The 15,467-nt window shown below is 39.4% G+C and overlaps 1 protein-coding gene across 1 annotated transcript in view; it reads right to left on the bottom strand.

Annotated features, from left to right (window-relative positions):
• LOC124134273 (protein NDNF-like) overlaps positions 1-15,239 on the bottom strand; it is a 66,704-nt gene extending 51,465 nt beyond the window's left edge. The window contains exon 1 of the mRNA XM_048392153.1: positions 15,211-15,239. The gene's annotated coding sequence lies outside the window, so the exon portion shown is untranslated. The remainder of the gene's footprint in view (positions 1-15,210) is intronic.
• Positions 15,240-15,467: the final 228 nt, after the last annotated feature.

The following is a 15,467-nucleotide window of genomic DNA, read 5'->3' as shown; positions in this document are numbered from 1 at the left end:
CTCTACTCTAGACAGATTAGTGTACGATAAATTCAGCTAGGGGCAAGTATGAAGTATAGTGGTGAGCGTTAGTGAGTGAGTAAGTGAGTGAGTGGATTTATCTCCGCTCCGTATATCACGGCGTGTAAGTTAATGAAGGAAACTTCGATGAAGCCGACTTTATGTGTGCACACAGAACAAGGATATTGGATTGTGTGGATAAATAATTCACACCTACAAACAGTGGATCCTTGCACTGACAAGGGAAGCAACTCTGTTGAGAACTGAAGCAAAAACAGAGTAACAGTGTCGTATTGTTAACTTATTAAGAAGGTATATTCCGCCTCCTCTCTCTCTCTCTCTCTCTCTCTCAACCACGTGTGTATATTAGTATTTGCAACATTAGTAACAACATGGAAACATGGTGTCTGTCTACATGATGATCGAGGACATTAGATAATGCTTCTAGGTAATGTAATATATGTCTATGAGATAATCAAGGAAGTATATCACCATAGGTAAGATTATAGTTCAGGGTAATATGTCTGCCCTTGAGACAACCAAGGAAGTATATCTCCAGCGGTAAGATTATAGTTCCGGGTAATAGAATATATGAAAATATATGTCTATACGATAATCAAGGAAGTATATTTCCATCGGTAAGATTATAGGTCCGGGGAATAAAATATAATTATGTCAATGAGATAGTCAAGGAAGAATATTTCCATCAGTAAGATTATAGTTCCGGGTAGGATAATGTATGTCCATGACATAATCAAGGAAGTATATTTCCCACCGGTAAGATTATGGTTCCGGGCAATATAAAGTCTGACTGCTTGACGGATGTATATTTCACCGATAACATAGTTCTTCTTAATTAAAAAAGGTCAAACTACACTTGATAATCAAGGATGTATAACAGCACTGGATACTCAAGATAGGTTCATCCTATCAAAACACGTTGTAAAATACCTGCATCAACGCCAGAAGAGTGTCTTCATCTACATCAAGTCAAGCACATGCCTGTTGCCTTTGAGGTTTTGGTAACATTATATAGACCAGTCTTACCCCCTCCCAACCTCTCTCCCACCCCTACCAGTTCCATATGTCGGGGCCTTCAAACCCGAGGGTTATAGCCCTATGAATTAGTAGGCCCTGGCTGAGGGGTAAAGCAGATAACTGCGTGCTGTCCCCGACAGGCTAGGCTCACATGCACTCTTTATAACTGGAAGGGGAAAGTTGGCGACGCTCTGCCTTAATACGAGAAACCAGTCAAATTCTTCGCAACATGAATGTACTGTAGGTATCTAATCTCCCGCCTGTACGGCAAGTGAAGTCAGGCGTGCACTGCACGGCCTTGGGTCCCCAGAACGCTAAGGGTTACACAAAACTCAAGCATCTTCCAGTTTCAAATAGCTCATTGTATGACCTACAGCCATGGCAAGACAGTGGCCGCCCGTTAAGTTAGACAAACTCTTTTCTTTGGTGTAAACCGATAGTCAGGCAGGCATATAGGATCGTAAAGATATCTTTCTCCATCATTGCTCGGTGTGTAGAATTTGTGTGAGAGATTAACGTCTGCGCTGTTTCTTAAAGCTTCAGCGGATCTCATGCTAGAGGCAAATGAAGGTTTTTGGTAAAGACACGTGAGATTGAAGTTAATGCTTGTTGCGCTTTATTGTGGCGACTGTTGGGATCAATTAGACTTAATTGCGTCATAGTCTGTAAGAAATTGTCAGTTATACAAATCTCTAAATCAGTAGGCAATGAACACAAACCTGGGACCAGATCCGGTCTCGTTGCTCCCGGACAGAGAATAACACGAACTGATTTGTTGATTGTTGATGTTGGGCTATTTGAGATCCGTGACTGTACAGTTGGTGTGAGGGAGCCTAACAAAGGGGCGTCCAACTTGGCCCCTGATGCTCTCCCGGGGTCCTCCCACATGAACGCTTCTACACACCAGCATCGTCAGCAACGGCCTGTATGCACACATTGTCAGTGGCCCACCCTCCCCGCATGTCCACCATGCAAAAGCCTCCAAGTTGAAACACTATAAGTAACATCCACGAGGTGAGACACGTTCAGCTAGTGAGGCAGAGAGCTCCGTATTTCCCTGCTATCTAGGCAGACGAATGCCGGTACCACACTGCCTCAGAGCGCACGCGTGCTACTGCTAGCAGCAGTCACGTGACTTCAACTTGGTCCACTGATTCCACTATTCCCAGAGCGTATGGGGAAGGGGTGGCTGGTGTCACCGTCACACGGTGAGAAAAAAACAGTACCAGGTCATTGTGTATTAACAGTCTCGTATATGACGATCGCAGACAATATAGGCTTCATGCACAATGTTAAGGCACCGAGTTTAAAATTCTTTTTTTTTAAATTCCATTGCCATTTTTCCTTAATTTTAACTACATGTCATATTGACATCGTAATTGAGATGATGATTATGATAATAACGATAACGATGATGATGATGATGATATTTCAAAAACAATATTTAAATATTGCGTCTTCATTACACGATATATATAATTGTACATTTGATTCAAACATATTTACTCATATAAGGCACAAATCTTTGGACGAAATTATCATACTATGTCTCCAGTATACAGATGTACGTTATATTAAATAACATTACAGAAGCAGAAGTGGCATATCACTTTACGTATTGTCACGAACCGTTCAATCAAGTTTAATATAATCACATATTTGACTATATTATTCGTGCAGTATGTCACAAGCGATGAGTTAACAACACGCATCTACATCCTATAATAACACACTGTCTCTCGACTGTCTGAGTTGTCGAGACCCTCTCGGACATCTGGACCAAGCAAAGTATGTATTTATGCCGTCGACCGACAGTCTGTGACTCATGCTTGCCAGAAGGGTGGTCATTATATCTCAGCTGACCACTCGTTTACATCAATATCAGCCGACCCACTTATCTGTACAACCGCCGCCTGGACAGGACACGGTGCTACTAAGCCATGCATTATCAATAGTTCCCTCAATCCGAGTCTGTCTCGGACCGGGCAGTCGGACGGGCTGTTATCACGGTGAGCTCTCGCTCAGATCACGTCTCCAACCAACGCTGTCCAATCTTAGAAGCGAGCTGGTTGTCAGACTGTACTACTATGGCGCGTTTGGACGAAAGAGTTTTGACCAAGGCTGATTCCGTTTTTATCGACATCGTGTGAGTGAGTAGTATTTAAGCACAATTCCGGTCATATGACGGTGGGGACATAAATGGAATGAGAATGTTCTCATGTGGTGAATCGAACCCGGATTTTAGGCGTGACGAGCCACCGCTTGGACCACAATGCTACAGCACAGCCACTTGGTCGGTGACTAAATATATAGCACATGCATATCCTTAACGCATTCGTAAAACTTAATTACATACGGTAACTCAAAAGGGACTTGTTACTCACGAAAACATGTTCGCCATTTTGGATTGAAGTCTGTTGGCGTAACTATCAGTTTGCTCTAGCAGTTGTACGTGTTCTACATAATTGATTATTCGCATGAATAACGACGATACATTGTAAAGCAGTCGACGCGTTTGAAATATACTGATGTGCAAAAGAAATACACACTTGAACATTTGATTTGACAAATAAAGTACAAACAGTCGCCGAAAAACGGAAAACTTAGGTCCAAAACACAACTGTGATACCCGTATCAAATGCATCACCATCGATTAACAATTTCTTGTTTGTTTTTAGCCACCATCAACCATGGGTGAATATTTTCTTTTGCCCTGAGTGTAGTTCGTTATAACCATTAGTTCGTTACATCCGTGTTCGCTATAAGCATGTTCTACTGTCATGACACTGTTTAGATTCCTAACGGGTAGATATTTATATTTCAGTTACACCTACGTGTTATTTACGATGAATAAAGTTTACTAGGGTCGTTAATCACGTAAAGTTAAAGAGAGGTCTCAGTATGTTTGTAATCTGAGACAGTGTAGCCTACACCACCACCCACCCAACCCCAAACCAATACCACCCTCACTGTCATGTCCCCGGGGGCTACGTGCACGGCATACAGGACGACTTCCCAACCTTCAACGACGTCTACGAGCCGGCGCTTTAGCCAGTCAGCTATCCCACCGTGCGATATAAACTGCATATACGTGGCCGAGTTTTTCTTGAAATTGTTTTGTTTATTTTAATGCATAATAGTTTCTTCGCCTAAACCGCCTCCTCACTACAGGAGGTGTAAGATAGGACGTCTGCCAGGAGACCGGACGTCGGTAGTTCGATTCCCTGGCCTCATTCCAAAATACGTTGAAAGACAACAGTTGTTACAATGCCTAGTGTTCGGCATCAAGAGGCTAAAAGAAGAACTGGTCGGCTCGGAGTCATTATACTGTGTCTGAGTGGGGTAGTCGTGTTAAACTACGACGTGGTATCTAAGTGGACTTGCGCTAGAAATCCGGCACCATTCGGGACTAGTTCAAGCAGTGACATACTAGTCACGTGGCTATACGAGTGAAATAATTATGAACGCGACGTAAAGCCCAATTTCACCTCACATCACCTTCTGTGCATAAAGTATGCCATTACGCACAATAGAATACCTTAATAGTTCCATGCTGTCCATGAACTGTGTATAACGAAATAGAAATGTGGCTAGCGGCCTGCGACCTCAAACAGCAGCCATAGGACAGTGGGCTTTCCTCGCCCGACCACATAAGAGTGGACAGTGGGCAGTCTCCAGTCACCGCTAGGTACTGACCCATTACGGGTCAGCAAACTCAAGATCTAAGAATATGTTTAAACCTTTCTTTTCTGAGACATAATACGTACCCAACACGTCAGTTCTTTCAGCGCATAGTCAATGCACATTATAGCTAATTCACAATCCACGATGTCAACTTGTAATTGTTATCTGTGCATAGTTTAATGCTGAGGGGCATAAATTAAAAAATAAAACTGGTTACAGCGTTCTCTCGTCATGATGATTAACTAGTTCGATTCCCTACACATATTGTGAAGTCCATTTCCTCGCTGTGGTATTGTTGTAATATTGCTAAAAAACGGCGTAAAACTAATAAAATACTCACTAACTCACTCACTCACGCACTCACTGACTCACTCAATCACTAACACTCACTCATTAACATGACTACAAAAAATGTCTCATACGATATATGATCACCTCGAGGAGAAAACACTCCCATGTTAGTCCCTCGAGATGCAGATTTAGTCCCAGTTTACCAGTTCATCCATCCACACACCCCACCCCACTCCGACCCCACCACTCCCATACCTACCCTGTACCATTCTATATGTCGCATGTGAATCAAATTTCAAGAATCAAACAAGTATTGGAGTGCCCCCAGTACCACGTTTCCCTCGAAACACATTCTGATCTGACACGCCCCGTCATCCTCGTCTACTTCCAGTATGCGGAAACCTAATATTAATGTCATATCTCTACATATGTCATCAATTATCGAGAGTCGAACTCAACGTTGTACGAGAACCAAACAACCCCACTTCTCGAGTGCCCGTCAGAACCACGTTTCTCCTAAAACACAGATCTGATCAAACTCTTCAAAACGCGACCGGTACGGGCCAGTCATTCTCGTCCCGCTCCTGTCGGTCAGACTGTAGATTCGAGACTGGACCCGCATATGACGTCATGTTAGGGATCGAGGGGTCACTCGCAGTCTGGACGCTGTGTCGGACAATTATAAGAAACCGACGTTCCTTGGGTCGCTCGGGAACTAGAGCCGTATTCATCACCCCATCAATTTCACATTTGACACCGTCTAAGAAAGTGTCTCGAATCTGCTTCACTCTGTTACCTGGGACCATTGGTCTCTTGGCCGACCAGAGCTGTAGTAATCTATATTGATGTTTCAGTGGCGCATGAGTCAGATCGATAAATCGTATTATATAGAACTAGAAGGCGTCTGAAGCAGAATTATCTAGAAAAATATACGTAATTCCATTACAACGGTGAAAAATTCTGTTTGGTTTCCTGCCGTTCATTGAATGTGTTCCATCTCTGTTGGGTTTTTTTGGTACATGACTCATCACGTTTATCAAACTTTAAGAAATAGGAATTATAAAGCCTACTTGCGCCAAGGAATTCTTCCACGCAATTCTGATTAATTTAATGTTTTTTTATCAGACGCGTCACTTTGCTTCTTCAATTTTCATTAAGAGAATTGAACTGAATAATGTTGTTGTTTTTCCTATAAAGCATCTGTGTGTCACAGTTCGCTACTGGTAATGGATGGTGTTAATAAACTGGTTATTGTACATTTGAAATAAGTTTTATAAACATCAGTCAGCATCGTTAGGATAACAAGAAAAAAAAGTTAAAAATCTATACCATGTACGACCATGAGTGACATAATCGAGGCTAATGTGGGCTTCGAACCCACGATTAGCGGATCCTGACATCTAAAGGATGCAACTCTGCATCGGTCATACGTTTACCACTGGATAATTTGGGATTGGACCTATTGATGGCCCATTGGTTTCAGGCACAAAAACTAGCTCTGCAGAGTTGCGCCCCTTAACTCCCAAGCTCTTTCAGTGCCCCTGACACGGTCGTTCTCGTTATATACTTGAGAATTTATTGAAAGGTGACTATCCCCCGATGTGTATCCCTTGTGATGACAGAATCACAGTCAAGCATATCCTTGACTGTGTTGATTTTGCCACCAAAGGGATAAATATTTCAGCGTAATCAGTCAAGACCTTCTTTAAAAAATGTTAATCCTCATTTAATATTATGGTTTTAAAAGAAAAAAATGTTTTAGAAAATTGGATACTGTGTTTAAAGTTTCATATTTTATCAATTGGTAGTGCTTAATAAGTAACTAAGATTGTTAGTGGCGGTTTGAAGAAGCCTAAAATATTTTCAATCTAAGAGTTTATGTAAGTTCCCCGCCATTCAAACTATTTCTATGCATGACAACATAGTATATTTGTCATTTCAATATTTTGTCTGTACTTGTTAACTATGACCAGTCACTAAACAGATGGTGTAAATCCTGCTTGGGCACCATTCAGGTAGCAGAGGTACCGTAAGTCCCCATGGTCCCTAGTATGGTGACCTTACTTTGTTTGCTGGCGATCTATAGTCCATTTTCATCTTGTTTTATTAAGTATTTAGATTCCATTTTTAAATGTTCCCAAACAAATTTTGAAACTTTTGAATGTGAAATAATGCTAGATATTGTACTATCCATAGGTTTTGATATATTGTTGTTCATGTATAACATTTTCTAGTTACGATATGGCTGAAATACTGCTGAAGTGACCATAAAACTTACTAGTTCATCTTCGTTACCCTCCCGGCATTATCGCTGCTACCAGTGTGCAAGCGGCCACTCCAAGAATCTTGAAAAAAATCCCTCTGATCCCCAAATGAAAGGACATTGTTATTTATTTGTGTGTATGCCATTCCAGTTGAATGGGAAACACTTCACGACTGACTGACTCAAATGAAATTACGTTTGTTTTGTTGAATCAGATCGGTTAGAGATTGCAGACAAACGGAAAAGCAAACAACTCCCCCCTTGCATTCTTACTAAACTATTTACGTGATAGTTGAAATGAAATAGAAATCAAATTAACAAACTCACAAAATAATTTAGCTTGGTGAAGAGTATTCAGCGTCACGACAGTCATCACTTGTTTGTGAACGTAACAGTCAGGCGAGTTCAACTCCAGACATGGTTGCAAGCCGCCTAGTGCAGTGGGGAGCTGTGACCAGTGGCAGAGATAGCATAGAGTCCCGTGAACAGGCTCTGTGAGGAGCTTGCCAAGATCATTGTTCTGTTGGTATTGTTTCAGTGACTTTTTATGTATATATATATTTACAATGTGCAAATATAAAAAATAGTTGTATGACAATATGTTCAAGACGCACGATAGTTTCAGCAAGCGTTAAAAGGAAACGAATTTAGACCCTTTGGGCTTTCCACAAACGTAACGTTGACATACAAATGACTTGCATGCGCGAAAATATGTTTCATTTGAAGAATGTCAATTAGGGATTGTGCAGAACATGTACAGAATTATCAATAATTCACAATATTGTACATGTTTAGAATGATATAATTTTTGTGAGAATGACATTGAACTCAACCATGTAGATGTAAGCAACACCTCGTTATTCCGTACCCCTTTTAACTGGACACCATGTTTACCGGGCGTTTACTGGTTTACGTTTTTACAAAGGGACATTGCAGTACTCCATTCGGATTCCCCGAATTGCGTGGATCGATGCTCACGATATCAATCACTGGATCATCTGGTCCAGACTGGATTATTTACAGACCGTAGTAAAATAGCTGGAATATTGCTGAGTGCGGCATAAAATAACAAACCAACCAACCATTCCAGATTCCTAAACAAATTACATTGTCATCACTGGTATGAGTGGGTGAGTCATAAGGTTTTAACCGACGGCATTTACAAATTGTTACCTCCTCAACGTCTAAAAGAACTTATTGCTAACGTCAATAGCAATATCTGCAATAAATATACGACACATTATAAGCACTCTTCAATTTTATAACAAATTTAAATCTGACAATGGTAACACTATCAAGTTTATTCTCCCAACGTAAAAAGACGCTATTCTGCAAAGTGGTTAAAGTATTTGGTCGTCAAGTTCCGGATTCTGTCTCAACAACGGTAAAATGGGTGTCCCACTTCATGGCGTCCGTCGTAGTATGTCTGCAAAACTGCTAAAAACGGCGAAAAACAGCGAATTGCGGCGCATAAGACAGGCCCCCACGCCATGTGCCATTTCCAGCCTCATTGAAGATGAATGCCGTGTTATGATGGTGTCAGATATAAAACTGCCAGAAACCCATGTTTAGTTTCCCCTTCTGCAGCCGAGCCACGTGTTGAGCTGATATCCACTGACTGAAGTACATGAACTCCAAAAAGCATCCAAAACTTTATTTCAAAGGTGATAAGCATTAGAAATGTAATACCAGTAACAAACAAATACCACGGAATAGTAAACTTCTTGTAAGTTAAATAAAACCTTATCACAATTGCCTCGCGGGAAGAGGGTCCTAAACTACTGGAGATACTCTGTGTGTCTGCAGGTCTTAAATCTGACAATGATAAAAATATCAGTGCTACTTTTCAAACGTAAAACTGGCGGTAGTAACGCGATCAGTGTCTCTTTCCCTTAAAACTGGCAATGGTCGACGCTATTTCTTAAACATAAAACTTACAATGTTGACAATATCGGTGCCAATCTCTAACAGTAAAACGGAAGTAAACGCATGGTAATCTTCAAGCATAAAACTGGCTGTGATATCACCTTCAACACAATTACTTCATACACTAATCTGACAATGATGAAACTCTTAACGCAAGTCCATCAGACATAGTTTGATGTCAGATAATAATGAGAACTTTCAACACAATTTATTCTAACACTAATCAGACAAAAATGACACTCGCATCGACATCAAACTGACATCATGCACTAATCTGACAAACACGTATTCTGTAGTGTTCTTTATCACAGTATGAGTTAAACACGTATTGTGCAGTGTTCTATATCACAATATGAGTTAAACAGGTTTTCTGTTTTACTGCATATCACAGTATGAGTTAAACATGTGTTTTACTGTACTGCATATCACAATATGAGTTAAACAGGTGTTCTGTAGAGTTCTGTATCACAATATGAGTTAAGCATATGTTCTGTAGTGTTCCATATCACAATATGTATTAAACATGTGTTCTGCTCTAGTGCATATCACAGAATGAGTTAAACATGTGTTCTGTAGTGTTCTGTATCACAATATGAGTTAAACATGAGTTCTAAAGTGTTCTGTATCACAATATGAGTTAAACATGTGTTCTGTAGTGTTCTATATCACAATATGTATTAAACATGTGTTCTGCTTTACTGCATATCACAGAATGAGTTAAACATGTGTTATGCTGTACTACATATCATACTATGTGTTAAACATGTGTTCTGCTGTACTACATATCATACTATGTGTTAAACATGTGTTCTGATGTACTATATATCATACTATGAGTTAAACATGTGTTCTGTTGTACTACATATCATACTATGAGTTAAACATGTGTTCTGCTGTACTACATATCATACTATGTGTTAAACGTGTTCTGCTGTACGACATATCATACTATCAGTTAAACATGTGTTCTGTTGTACTGCATATCACAGAATGACTTAAACATGTGTTCTGCTGTACTACATATCATACTATGAGTTAAACGTGTTCTGCTGTACTACATATCATACTATCAGTTAAACATGTGTTCTGTTGTACTGCATATCACAGAATGAGTTAAACATGTGTTCTGCTGTACTACATATCATACTATGTGTTAAACGTGTTCTGCTGTACTACATATCATACTATGAGTTAAACATGTGTTCTGCTGTACTACATATCATACTATGTGTTAAACGTGTTCTGCTGTACTACATATCATACTATCAGTTAAACATGTGTTCTGTTGTACTGCATGTCACAGAATGAGTTAAACATGTGTTCTGCTGTACTACATATCATACTATGAGTTAAACGTGTTCTGCTGTACTACATATCATACTATCAGTTAAACATGTGTTCTGTTGTACTGCATATCACAGAATGAGTTAAACATGTGTTCTGCTGTACTACATATCATACTATGTGTTAAAAGTGTTCTGCTGTACTACATATCATACTATGAGTTAAACATGTGTTCTGTTGTACTGCATATCACAGAATGAGTTAAACATGTGTTCTGCTGTACTACATATCATACTATCAGTTAAACATGTGTTCTGTTGTACTGTATATCACATAATGAGTTAAACGTGTGTTCTGCTGTACTACATATCATACTATGTGTTAAACGTGTTCTGCTGTACTACATATCATACTATGAGTTAAACATGTGTTCTGTTGTACTGCATATCACAGAATGAGTTAAACATGTGTTCTGCTGTACTACATATCATACTATGAGTTAAACATGTGTTCTGTTGTACTACATATCATACTATGAGTTAAACATGTGTTCTGCTGTACTACATATCATACTATGAGTTAAACATGTGTTCTGTTGTACTGCATATCACAGAATGAGTTAAACATGTGTTCTGCTGTACTACATATCATACTATGTGTTAAACGTGTTCTGCTGTACTACATATCATACTATCAGTTAAACATGTGTTCTGTTGTACTGCATATCACAGAATGGGTTAAACATGTGTTCTGCTGTACTACATATCATACTATGAGTTAAACATGCGTTCTGTTGTACTGTATATCACAGAATGAGTTAAACATGTGTTCTGCTGTACTACATATCATACTATGAGTTAAACGTGTTCTGCTGTACTACATATCATACTATCAGTTAAACATGTGTTCTGTTGTACTGCATATCACAGAATGAGTTAAACATGTGTTCTGCTGTACTACATATCATACTATGTGTTAAACATGTGTTCTGCTGTACTACATATCATACTATGAGTTAAACATGTGTTCTGTTGTACTGCATATCACAGAATGAGTTAAACATGTGTTCTGCTGTACTACATATCATACTATGAGTTAAACATGTGTTATGTTGTACTGCATATCACAGAATGAGTTAAACATGTGTTCTGCTGTACTACATATCATACTATGAGTTAAATATGTGTTCTGTTGTACTGCACATCGCATAGTGAGTTAAACGTGTGTTCTGTAGTACTGCACATCACATAATGAGTTAAACAGGTGTTCTGTAGTACTGCATGTCACAGAAAGAGTTAAACAGGTGTTCTGTAGTACTGCATATCACACTTTACGTTCAACGTGTACTCTGCAGTGTTGTTTATCTATCTGGATTGTACACGTGTTCTCTGCTTTAAGTAGAGATTTCTTATGATTATGAAAATGTTTTTGTCGCTTTTCTCTTCAGTATCCAGGAAAGGTCAAGCGTCTAATTTGGCGCTGCCTTGAACTTTCTGCACAAAATGAAATATATCCTACAGCTCCGCATTCCAACCCGCAATGAACCCGGTGCCCCGTGGTGTACCATCTGTTCTTAGTCCTTACCCCTTCACACACGAAGGAGACCATATTAACATTTAATCTCGGTTCAACTCATATTAAAAATCCAAGTTTCACATAATTTCTCTACCAATCCCATTATTGGACGTGGACTTTATCTCTCACTTCAATAATGTATCAGCGTAGTGATTATCTCGAGAGAGAGACGGAACCGGAGTCCTTTGTGCATCCAGTGATTGATGGTACCATGGTTTCAGTACGAGTGCGTCGTAATCCCGACCCTTGTGTATCGGGCGGTTCTCGGGAGGGACTTGGGGTGGGGGTAAGAGGGCGTAATACCAAAACAGCGTTCATCGGGCGTCCTTCCGCCCCAGTGTGGCCCCCTCGATGTTACAGCTAATATCTTTATCCCCGTAGGCGACGTGGGAGGTTGGGGAGTCGTCATATATGCCGTGCATGTCGTCCGGGGGACATGACTGTGAGGGTGACGGCGGTCACCTGGGGGGCACATCTCCCCAGACCATGAGCACACTGATAAATACTTCTTTATGATTAAATGTTCTAATAAATCTCTCCTCCAGCTATATTCCTCGAAAATAACACGCTGTAGGCATAGACAGAAAACAGGTTTCTTCCCATTAAAAAAATAATACATGTCATAATTGTAATCACGTTTTATACCGGGGGTCGGATTATAGACGGTGCAGAGGGCATTCTTGGATCCCGCGGCAGTGAGTGGTTGGAAATATCCCATAAACAATATTCAATACTCAATATCCAAATATCCAATATAAAAAGTGTGTTATTACTGTTTATCGACTACTCTTTAAAACGACATCATCGACATGTATCAAACCTTAGTTAAAGGCGCATTTGAGGGTTGTTTATTTTGGGTGGGGTGGGGTGGGTAAAAGTAACTTAAGTCGATCCGTGTATACAGCACTAAAGCATATGTATAGTTGAACCTCAGTTATCAAAACACTTCACCATGCTGGCACCTGGTATGTTTTTACTTTCTTATAATTTAATAATCCATGTTTAACGTGACAGGTTTAGATAAAAACATAACAGTTTACATTTGCACGAGTAGCATTTGTTATAAGCATATTATATTTCACATGGTATTAGTGTACAATACAATGCTTCGTGGCTTTCAGGTTAGAATAGGTCCCCAGCAACCAATACTTGTAGTAAGAGGTGACTTAATGGATCGAGTAGTCAGGCTCGCCGACTTCGTCGTTCCTGCGTCATCGTACCCAAACGGCGTGAGTCATGGCTCACAACACCAATCACTGGGTTGTCTGGTCCAGACTCGATTATTTACAAACCGCCGTCATATACCTGAAATATTGCTGAGTGCGGCGTTAAACAACAAACAAAACAATGTGTACACTATAACACTTATCGTAAACGATATACAATCTAGGACGGGGCCTGTTCGATTGTAACCAGTACACGTCATGTATTTTTGGCGGCATGTGAGTGACATCACTTCAATATAAATAGGACTTGGCATTTCTCTTCTCCTTCTATTTAAACTTATAAACTCAACTCGCCTTAAACTCAAAGATACAATGCCTGATTTGAAACATATTACTGTCGCTTAGACAAACAAAGGACATACATTGATCGTGTCCTTCAGACAAAATAATTTCGGAACGCCGAACCTCCCCTTGAAAAAAACATGGGAGCCTAATACTTTATTAAATCAGCAGAAGGACTGTGTGCTTACGAAGTGTGGCCTTGCTGACTGTGTCTAACTCCAAAGGCGAAGATTGTTGCTCATGCTATCAATCACTGGTTTGCATGGACTGTACATCCTTATTTGTAGGGCCTCGGGATAGAGTTGGGCTATATCAGCATGCTAAGTAAATCAATATGTATCCGCTCACATAACTGACCGATCATTGTCCCCAATATAAGTATTGATATCTCCACATATAAGTATTGATATCCCCACATATAAGTATTGATATACCCCATATAAGTATTGATATCCCCTCATTAGTATCGTTATCCTCCATATAAGTATTGATATCCCCAATATAAGTATTGATACCCCCTCATATAAGTATTGATATACCCCATACAAATATTGATATCCCGAAATATAAGTATTGTTATCCTCCATATAAGTATTGATATCCCCAATATAAGTATTGATATCCCCTCAAATAAGTATAGATATATCCCATGTAAGTACTGATATCCCCTCATATAAGCATTTATATCCCCCATTCAAGTATTGATATCCCCACATATAAGTATTGTTATCCTCCATATAAATATTGATATCCCCCATATAAGTATCGATTTCCCCTCATATAAGTATTGGTATCCCCCATATAAGTATTGATATCCCGATATATAAGTATTGATATACCCATACAAGTATTGTTATCCTCATATAAGTGTTTATATCTCCTCATATAAGTATTGATATCCCAAAATATAAGTATTGATATCCCCTCATATAAGTATTGATATCCCGACATATAAGTATTGATATACCCCATACAAGTATTGTTATCCTCATATAAGTGTTTATATCCCCTCATATAAGTATTGATATGCCCACATATAAGTATTGATATCCCCTCATATACGTATTGATATCGCCACATATAAGTATTAATATATTTCATATAAGTATTGTCATCCCTGAATATAACTATTGTTATCCCCCATATAAGTATTGATATCCCCTCATATAACTATTGTTATCCCTCATACAAGTACGGTTAAATATATGCACAGAGAATTTGGCCACCGATCGTGGCATGGTATACCACAGTTCTATTCAGACTAGGAATCGGAGAGTGCGCTGTGAAATGTGAAAAAATCCCTGTAAAGCTACTGTCAGCTTCTCGTGTTATCAAGGGCATATTCCATTTATCTCGAATGACAGATTAATAATAAAACGTGTTATGCAAATACCTGCTGGTGATAATACAGGTCTGTATGACATCACCTATCAATAACGCGTTAACTGTCATTGTGTTTTCGTTAGTCGCGTTGAAATATTCATTGAGCTGATTTCGCCAATTGCCTTATATTCAATATTATACGAATATCAAACGGTGATCAGTCAAATATTAATAAGACTTCATTTGTTAATCGCCATATTTCCTCAAACATAACGTAATCGTTAAAAAACCGCAAATGCTAAATGAACAAAAACTTACCACCCGCCACTGCAAGACCTTGTTGTGATATTAAAATACCTCGCTTTGGAAACCACGTGTTCAAAACAAAACAAATCATCGCCATTAATAGCCGTCTATTTATAGCTAGTGACGCGGTTCAAAGTATTGATAACGGGGAACACGCAGCATGTATATACAGTTTGACCTAATTTCGTTAGTTGTCATAGAATAAGCCTGATTTGAATCGTGTATTTCGTTATCACGTGACTCGTTTGGATTCTGATAAACACATTGCG

This window comes from Haliotis rufescens, unplaced genomic scaffold, assembly GCF_023055435.1.
Source record: "Haliotis rufescens isolate VD_foot unplaced genomic scaffold, xgHalRufe1.0.p SCAF_11, whole genome shotgun sequence".
Classification (NCBI taxonomy): domain Eukaryota; kingdom Metazoa; phylum Mollusca; class Gastropoda; order Lepetellida; family Haliotidae; genus Haliotis; species Haliotis rufescens.
Note: the sequence above shows the minus strand (reverse complement) of the source record. Positions and strands in the feature narration are given on the sequence as shown.